This window comes from Saccoglossus kowalevskii, chromosome 15, assembly GCF_978046115.1.
Source record: "Saccoglossus kowalevskii chromosome 15, keSacKowa6.1, whole genome shotgun sequence".
NCBI lineage: Eukaryota > Metazoa > Hemichordata > Enteropneusta > Harrimaniidae > Saccoglossus > Saccoglossus kowalevskii.
Window position 1 is genome coordinate 7,105,676 of NC_140655.1, and position 9,318 is coordinate 7,114,993.

Here is a 9,318-nt window from a genome sequence, read left to right on the forward strand (position 1 = left end):
CCTACGTTTGGTGGACATACTAGCGAGTGACGTCACTCGTATCAATCAGCTCTATGTGACATCATGTTGGACTAGTTAATGCTAATGTGTTTAACTGTATCTGCCTACTAATAAGCGAGTCTGGTGATGACGTCACACTTGTTCAGAATATCTATACAATTACCACACGAACACCATTTGACGTGAAATAGCGCTACTGAAATACACGATATTCTCGTTACGCGTTATTGTTCTCCGGTATTTATAAAACACGTTTAGGAGGAGGACTGTATTTTTTGTTTGTTTTATCGTCTAAAAATATTCCTTTACCACCTTTTTCCCCGACTAACAAAATTCGCGGATACCTTCGCACATCAGTGTACCAATTTGGACGATATAAAGTTTTGAATACAAAAACAACTTATATATTACAATTTTATCTGAGAAGGATTTTAATACTATATATTGTTTAGTATTTTATCAATCACATTGTCAGTGCAGTGTTTTTTGAGAGTGATGTTTGATCAAAATACGAAACACACACACACACAAACCGTATTGAGTAAACAGTAATATAAGATGACTATCAACTATAATTCGTCACATCTGGACTGAATATCACTATCATCTAAGTAAACTCATAGAAAACTAGGATGCCTGAAGAAATTTATGCAAATGTAGAGAATATAGACATGTTAGGAAATAATAAAATGACATAAGCGTTAACATGACGAGGGGTATGGTAGCGAAACAGCGTGTACCGTGCATGGCTATGGCCTATAGGCACGACCAGGAAAACATTTGCGGTGTAGCAATGTACCGAATATGTTTTTTTGCCAAGCGTGTTGAATATGAACATATTTATCGCATAAAAGCATATCAGTTTACATGGTTCATCTTCAAAGTTATTACATTATCAATAGATTCAGTGCATATGCAAATATTGCTTACTCGAGACATCCATCTGTTACACTCTAGATTTGATTGTGTCGATATGAGATTTATTATTTCATACTGTTTATCATATTTATTTATCACTGAAATTTATCTGCCGACATGCTCTGCATCTCTACACGTTACACATAATATTAAACAATGTGCATTATAGAGCACTGCAGCCCATATATTCACACAGTTATACTGTAACATGGGCTACAGCTATGCTACGTTCCACGGATTGTCAGTAGCATGTCTGTTGTTAATTGCTCCAAGCTAGAAAACGAACGCAAATAAAGAACAAGCATCGTCTAGCCTACATCGTTACGAGCATCTTTGCTAATTCACTGGCCATTTTCGTGACTGAAAATTTAAAAATTGCGTTTTCAAGAATTAGAATAGTCAAAAATCACAATAGCGAAATTAGCCGTCGGTTAATTCCGTAGAAACACATTGATGCCGCATTTCTATTACCGTATTCGTCTGCTATATATAAGCTTTCAGATGCTGTTAATAGTAACATGCCACATTCAGCATGCAAGTAATAATTACCTCGTAAAACTTTACTCATAAGCGTGTAGGAAATATACATGCTGCATAGTGAGTATTTACACTACATATTCATTACATAGTTAGCACATTGAGCATGTGAATTTGCTAAGGAAGTCTGTCTATCGTGTCCGAATAGCGACATTTGTAAAATCATACAATTTGTTACATATTTTTTTGTGCTAAATGACATTCTCCAAATTTTATATTTTTTTATATCTTGATATTCTACTCTCCAACATAACACCTAATTCTTCAGAATGAAAAAGGGAACAAAAAAACTGCAGCGCTCACCTGATCAATAGCCGAAACAATATACTACTCAAGTAACTCAGTCTCGTAACTTCAAATCTCGAATTTCCTGATTCCTTTGTGAACATCAGAAAAGGCCAACGCGCTAAACTGAGCAGCATTTATCTGAAATTATTCGACAAATGTTCTGACATGGCCAATAACCCAATAAATAATGGATAGAAAAATAGTTTTCATCCATATAAAACTTCAGGCCACATACATAACTGGTTGCGATTGCAGTACATTCTGATATCAAGGGAGAAACCGACATAGATATTGAATCTATCGCAGATATTCATGTGTGTAACAAATTGAAACAAAAACGATATATTTGCAAAATAATAGTGAGAAATACTCAAGGATTCGAGGATAAAAGAAAATAAAACCAGATGACCATTTTGGATCAAATCACAAAATACAATTTTGTTGACATAAATAGTCGCCAATCAGATGTCTTCACTCATTTATTTATTTCTAACTGACTTACATTTATTTATTTATTTATTTATTTATTCCCATTTCAACGAACAACTGTAGAATAGTGTACAGTCTTGCGTCTATCGTACATGCTGCAATCTATTTTACTTGAATTTGTTTTCCAAAATGCAGGCATCATATTAAACACGACACAATCATTCCTTGTATTGTGCAATCACCATAAACATTAATGGTGACAAAATGTCACATCTATTCCATGCATTGTAATTTTCTTCACTTTTATCGTAAATCAAAAAAGTAAATAGTACTTATAATTGGAAACGTGATTTCTATATTAACTACGAAACTGAAATGTGACATTTTTAATAGAAAAAAAATAACAGACAGAAAACAATAAATACGCGGAAGGTAACTTGATTGCAAAGCCACGTCTGAGTACAATAAGTTGATTTTTTACAAAATGACTGCACCACTGAATACGGCACATGTATACAATTGTAAGCATTGTGGCAAGCCTTTAGACAAGTCGTTGATAGGCGTATTGACAAGTCGTTTACAAGCTTGTCGTCAATAACACCATTGCAAAATATAGTAAATGGAATTTATTCATGTCAACAGAGAGTATTTTAACGTTCACTTTTCAATAAAATACGTGATGTACATTTAAATACAAATTGATCGATACAATTCCTTGTACATGTATGTCGATATATCCGAGCCAGAACTAAGGAAAGCTACATAAAATCTCAGATGATACAGTGTGCATCTGAAGGTACATGTTTACTAGCCGTTGGTTTAAAGTCAAATACATCAAAAATAACATAAATGAAATATAGAGGAATGCCCTCGTAAATCAAATATTTGAGTAGTCATATCTCTCGTTATTATTAGATATGCTGGTACAAGCCACATCACCCACACATGAGAATTGCTTTTTCCTTTGCATTCGGAGCTTTAAGAACAATTCTTAGAATAATGGCTCTTCGATCAAAGGACTGAAACATTTATATTAGCCAATACCGAGCGGAGGTAATCCATACCAATAGTACATTGCAATAGCTTTGTTTTGAAATGAGTGAGGGAATATACAATGCAGGCGTATGTCTTGAAAATCTGTAAAAACTTTTAGAAATGTTGCATGTGCAATATACATTTCCCAAGTTTACAAATCACGTGATAGTGTCGTCTGAGTTCGTCATTGGAATTGCCATGTTTTTCCTCATAAATGAATATTCCCAAAATGATGTATTTGCTGTGACATGTAATGGTTTCATTTGAGCAGACGCATTTAGGTTCGAATGGGGCTGCAAATGTCTGCCGCCCACATAACCAATGTAATTTATTGCACACTGAAAGATTTAACATGCTTTCCTAAAAGATCCAGCTTCTGTGAATTTCTGGACGCATTTGAATTAACAGTTTCTCATCCAACTTAACAACATTTTTATTGTGTACGTATAATATATATTTTGTCTACGTGACATTTCTGGAAATGATAGACAGTCCCACATAATAAATCGGAGAGTGGTTTCTAGTCAACATCAGTGTGAACACAATGGCTTTGATTGACAGCTGACATGTCAGAGTTCACAATCCTTACTCACTAAAGTTGACGTGTCTGATCTACAACAAGTCATGTTGACCATCTATGGCGTTGAATATAGAAATCAATTGTATTTAAGACCTGAATTATTCCGTTTCCCAAAAACAAATATGACTTGCTTACAGAAAATCAAACCTTCATTGCAATACAATACAGCTGTGTAATAATAAACCCAGTAATCTTATTGGTCAATGCAGATTGAAATTTTACGTCAGAACTGTCAATTTCGAAATATACAGGCACCTGAATGTGTTGGTGGTTGTACATATTACATGTCGATAAAAGAATTGTTAGGAATTATATTAATTCGAATATTTGAATATCAGGAAACATGGATATATAGAATACCGCGAACAGCGAAAATCTGCACCATCATGCTTGAACTAAAAAGCGGCCGTTTTGGAACATGTTCGTGGAAAAAATATTATACCATGGATAACTTATACTAATATTCAAAATTCTCAAATTTTCCTATCACCTGCAACATTTTCGACAGTGATAGAATGTCAGTCAGTTAGATAGTTAGTAATGAGTTACTATTATGAGTACAAGGGATGGCTGAGTTTATAGAGCACGCTGAACAGGAACACACCTTATATATGATAAATTACTGTCGCCCCATCAAGGAGGACATGATTTCATTCTAATCAAAAAAGCGCGTCTTGGGTGTCTGGGTAGTCTAATTAATATTGCGAGTCAATATTAGAATAAGACGTTCTAGCCAACAAAATCACCCTGTTAACAAGGAAATACTAAAGAGTGTGCCTTGCCCAGGTATTTGTCCGTTTTGTCTAATTACAGTGGAACACTAGGTGGTGAATCGACCAACACATTGAAAAAAGTCAATCCATGATAATACATACCAAAGATACAATGTTATTTACTAGCAAACAGCATCTTAAATGACGACTTTGCCATGAATAAACTCTAAATTAAATTAAATTAAATTAAAGAACAATCATATTTAATTGTAAAACTAAAACCGCCATTCGTAAAATATGAATTGTGATTGACGCATTTTAGTACAGCGTTCTAACTGTGTGTTCTTTATATGAATACATTTTGCTAACCATCCCGGCGAAGTATTTACACATCACACAGCTGTGGACATATAGGCTAAAGAAAGTTCACTAGGTTGAGTGGAATATGTGCGTGTTATCAACATATGCATCATTATATATTTCTAAATGACGTGATTCAATATTTTCTTCAAAATATATCGACGGGAAAAATATTTGTTGATTTCTCCAAATAATTTTTTCTTTGATATACCGACCTCTGCCTCCACATATCCGTTTCTGTTAATCCCTTTTATTTTCTTGGTATGCGATAGGAATAATTCAAATATCGAAGTGTAGACCACGACTGTAACAAAAAAAATTATGGTGTGAAGTAGCCGTTTTGATTCGCAGATAATTGCATTAAGTCATATTCAACAATATGCAATCTCTGGAATTGACAAAATAGCAATCAGAAGTATTATGAATATTATATTCCAGGATTATTAAACTCTTTTATCTATTTTAGTTTTCACTGAATTATAAGCAAAAATGATCAATGAAACAATTTGCTAACAATTTTACACAGTCAACATTTTGGTAGTGTGATTTCAGAAAACGGTTTGACAGAAATTTGTATATTGTGCCGACATCGAAACGTAGAATGGCATTCAATTCGTAATATCTCGTCTTTTTCGTTTATTAGATAAAATTATGTGTGATGTCATAGGTAATGAATATGTATGAGGTAAAAGTAGAGAATGATATTCTTGCACAAATATACCTTTTACACATAATAAACACACCAATGTTTATAATATGTAATATTTTATTTTATTTAATATGAGTAATTAGTATTATATCGTGTTATTTCTTCGCTAAACTGAGAATAATAAACACAACAATATTCGACAATGCCGCGACCATAAATCGGACAGTAACATTATATTCCAATTGGCAGCAACAAACTACAACTTTCCAAGCATTTGCACCTTAGTGTCAGAGTAATTAAACAAAATCATATAATGTATTCAACATATCTGAAAGCTACGTTGGTAGAATGGCAATACTTCTGCATATCATTCAATTTCGTGATATTGACAAAGAAATTCATTTATCCAATGTTCTGTGATCTGAACCAATCATAGTGTGCGTAACATGGAGATGATAAATTAATGTACTCAATACATCATCAACAACATCTTGTATGTAAACACAAATCCAAGCAAACACACGACTAAATCGTATTCATGTTGCAATTCATTAATCATCTCGGCTTCTAATCACATATGATGTGTACATCGCTTTGTATTGGACGTGTTCAAATTTTGACAGCGCTTAATGGCATCAGCTGTGCGTTCGAAGCCCCTGTATACACAACACGCGTTGTATACTTGGAATAGTACACTTATCGAACACGACGCGGCGTGGCGACCCCGATTCCATGTTCACTAAACCACATAATCAATGTCACATTGCCATGTCTAGTTCATTTGATAATATTTGCATAGGTTTATGTATATCATGCAAAATAATTCACAAATGATTATCCGTCACTTTTTAGATTCACAAATCAACGATTTATATCAATATTGAGGCTGCGAATACTCTGCGATAATAACACACGATGTCACAATCACTAAATGACTGCATTTCCTGTACAGAATGTGCAAAATTCTAATATGCCATAACATCGACTGGCACATCGCTACGATGTGTTACTTCCACCCGTAGAAGAATATGGTACATTAGAGTGTTGTATTTATTGCAAGTACCGCACGACTTGATATAATTGACTGTAACAATGTGATAATCAGAAAGAACGAGCTACATGATCTAAAATGAGGCGTATAGCTTTGGAAATGATTTGAGGAGTATATAATATCGACTTTATACATGTACGTGCAGTCGTCAAATCCGTTGCAGTTCTAGAAGAAGGTGTTCACAAGATTGTATGTAGTTATTCTGATGACTTGCAGTCATTTATTCCCGAATGATCTTTTTTATTCAGCCAATTCATTAAACTTGAGAAAGTGAATGAACGAAATAAAAGTGGAACATCATTGGAAATTGTTATTTTAAAACGATTAAACACACTATCTATAGGAACATCTGATAAATATTCAATAAAACAATACGCTCATGAATTAATGACTTTGAAATAAATCACAAAGATTTATAGATAAAACTACTCTTAGGCTCCCATGATAGGAGAGATAGCAGCGGCATCGCAATAACTCACGGCATAGCGACAACATCAGTTCCTGTAGGAATGCCACAAAAGTTGCACCCTCTAGCAACCAGGCGATTCTGTGACGTAACAATGAACAACTTGTTTGTGTACTGTTTGGGGACGGTCGATAACAGATCTAAATATCGATATGTGAACCGAGTCACGTACGCGCATTCATGTCACAAAAGCGCTTCGTCACAAATGGCGCAACTTCTACGTTGGTGAACATATGTGAACGTAGAAATATAGAAGTCAACACGTCAGAAAGTGGATTTGTAAACCAAAATATAGCCTTCATTAAATTTGTCTAACATTACGTGGTCTATCATGTTATACTGCACCATGACAGCGATTGTTATACTCATTTGTAAATAGCAATAATAACAATAGCAGCAACAGCAACAACAATAACAACGACAACAACAACGACGAGAACGACATCATCGTCAAAACGCATTGAACACCGGTGGTAATCTGACAATACCAGTTACTAACAGCTCTATCTCTGTAACGTAATTATATTGTAAGTCTTCAGAACATAATTACGTACTTGTTTGGTTAGCCTCTTTCTATCACTTATTTTTGAACGCATTCCTTTGACAGAAATCTTCGAGTCATCTTTTAACATTGTTTAAATATTGATTAAATGCGGATCTACAAAAAAGGAAAAACTTATCTCAGATTTTGTATACGCCTCCAAATATTATAATCTTGTCATACGAGCGTTTGTTGTGGTCGGCGATGTGTATCGTCTGCCGTTGCTTCTTATTCGTTTGGAACATTGAAAACAACCAGACATTCTGTTTTGGAAATCTTTGCCCACGCATGTGTATATAATCGGATTAAGGCAACTGTTGAAATAACTCAAACACACGGCAATATTGAAGACTATGAAGTACTCTAGAGTAACCTCCTGGTCTCCAAGTGCTCGGAGTAGTAACAGTACCCAATATGGCAACCAGCATATCGCAAATGCGATAACAGTTAGAAGGATTATAATGGTTATTTTCATTGAAAACTGAGAACAGTTTTTTCCAAGGTTAATCCTCTTCTTCATGTAGACAACATGTCGTAAAATGCCGATATGACAGAGAGATATTAGCAATATGGGAAGTGCAAATCCAACGACGAATACGAGTAAAAAAAAACCATTCTCAATGTACTCATTAGGCCAGCTTGTGACACACAATGTCTTGTTTGACCCGTCGGTAGCTTGGGAAACGGTGGAGTACAACCACAACGGTAAAGTCAATGGAATAGAAATAATCCACAATATGATACAGGTTATGCGAGCGTGCTTAACTGTCCGTAGTGACATTGATCTTAACGGGTAAACAAGCGCTAAATATCGATCACAACTCATCACTGTTAAGGTGAATATTCCAGTAAACATGTTGATGTAATCAATACACTGTACTATTTTACACATGCCGTTTCCGAATATCCATTGCCCTTGCATGTTGTACTGCAGAAGAAACGGAATCCCTAGCATGAAGAGAAAATCACTGGACGCCAAGTTTAAGATGAATACATTCGGAACAGTTCGCATATCGCTGAAACGGAGCAAAATGAAGATAACTAAACCGTTTCCAAGGAGACCACACACGCAAACTAAAATAAACATCGTAGAAATGACTATCCGAAAGGATTGTAGATTAACAGTATTATCGAACGTAGAGATATTAGCCAGGGCCGGGTTAGCTGGTCCGTTAAAAGTAGTGTTCAAAATGTACGCCTGCTCCATATTTTGTATTACTATGGAAATGCTCATCAACTAAGTAGAATTGTCATCGTTCTCAGAGCCACTGTATTGATATTGATAGTGGCATATGATCAGCTAATGTAGGAGAACGTCAGCAGCTCAAGCGAATACTTCAGCAAACCGCGGTCTGCTTATACATAGTGCAGACCGAGCGAGAACATCCATAATGTAAATATCGATCGACGCAAGAAAACATTTTAAAAAACATACCCCGGTACCTGATGCGTGCTTCTCTCTCCACTGTGTCGTGTCGCACAACAAATCCGCCAAATACAAATAGAGATAGGTAAACTGTAGCGATTTTTCGAGACGTCTGTTGATTGGCGAAGGCATGCACGCGATCTATTGATATAACAATCAGTTTACGAGAAAGTGATCCACACAGTGATTCACACTGTTACAATGGCTTGTAGGATAGTGGTACCGAGACACGTATAAACGCAATGAAGGATGCTTATTAAACCTAATATTATTCCCCATTAATGTGGTTGTAACCGCTGGCACAAACAAATGACAATCGTGTCAC

At 35.2% G+C, this 9,318-nt stretch overlaps 1 long non-coding RNA gene across 1 annotated transcript in view; it reads right to left on the reverse strand.

Annotated features, from left to right (window-relative positions):
• The window catches only part of LOC146733901 (uncharacterized), a 90,246-nt gene extending 81,186 nt beyond the window's left edge, over positions 1 to 9,060 (reverse strand). Inside the window, exon 1 of the long non-coding RNA XR_014931753.1 lies at positions 9,003 to 9,060. This is a non-coding gene — a long non-coding RNA (uncharacterized LOC146733901). The remainder of the gene's footprint in view (positions 1 to 9,002) is intronic.
• Positions 9,061 to 9,318: the final 258 nt, after the last annotated feature.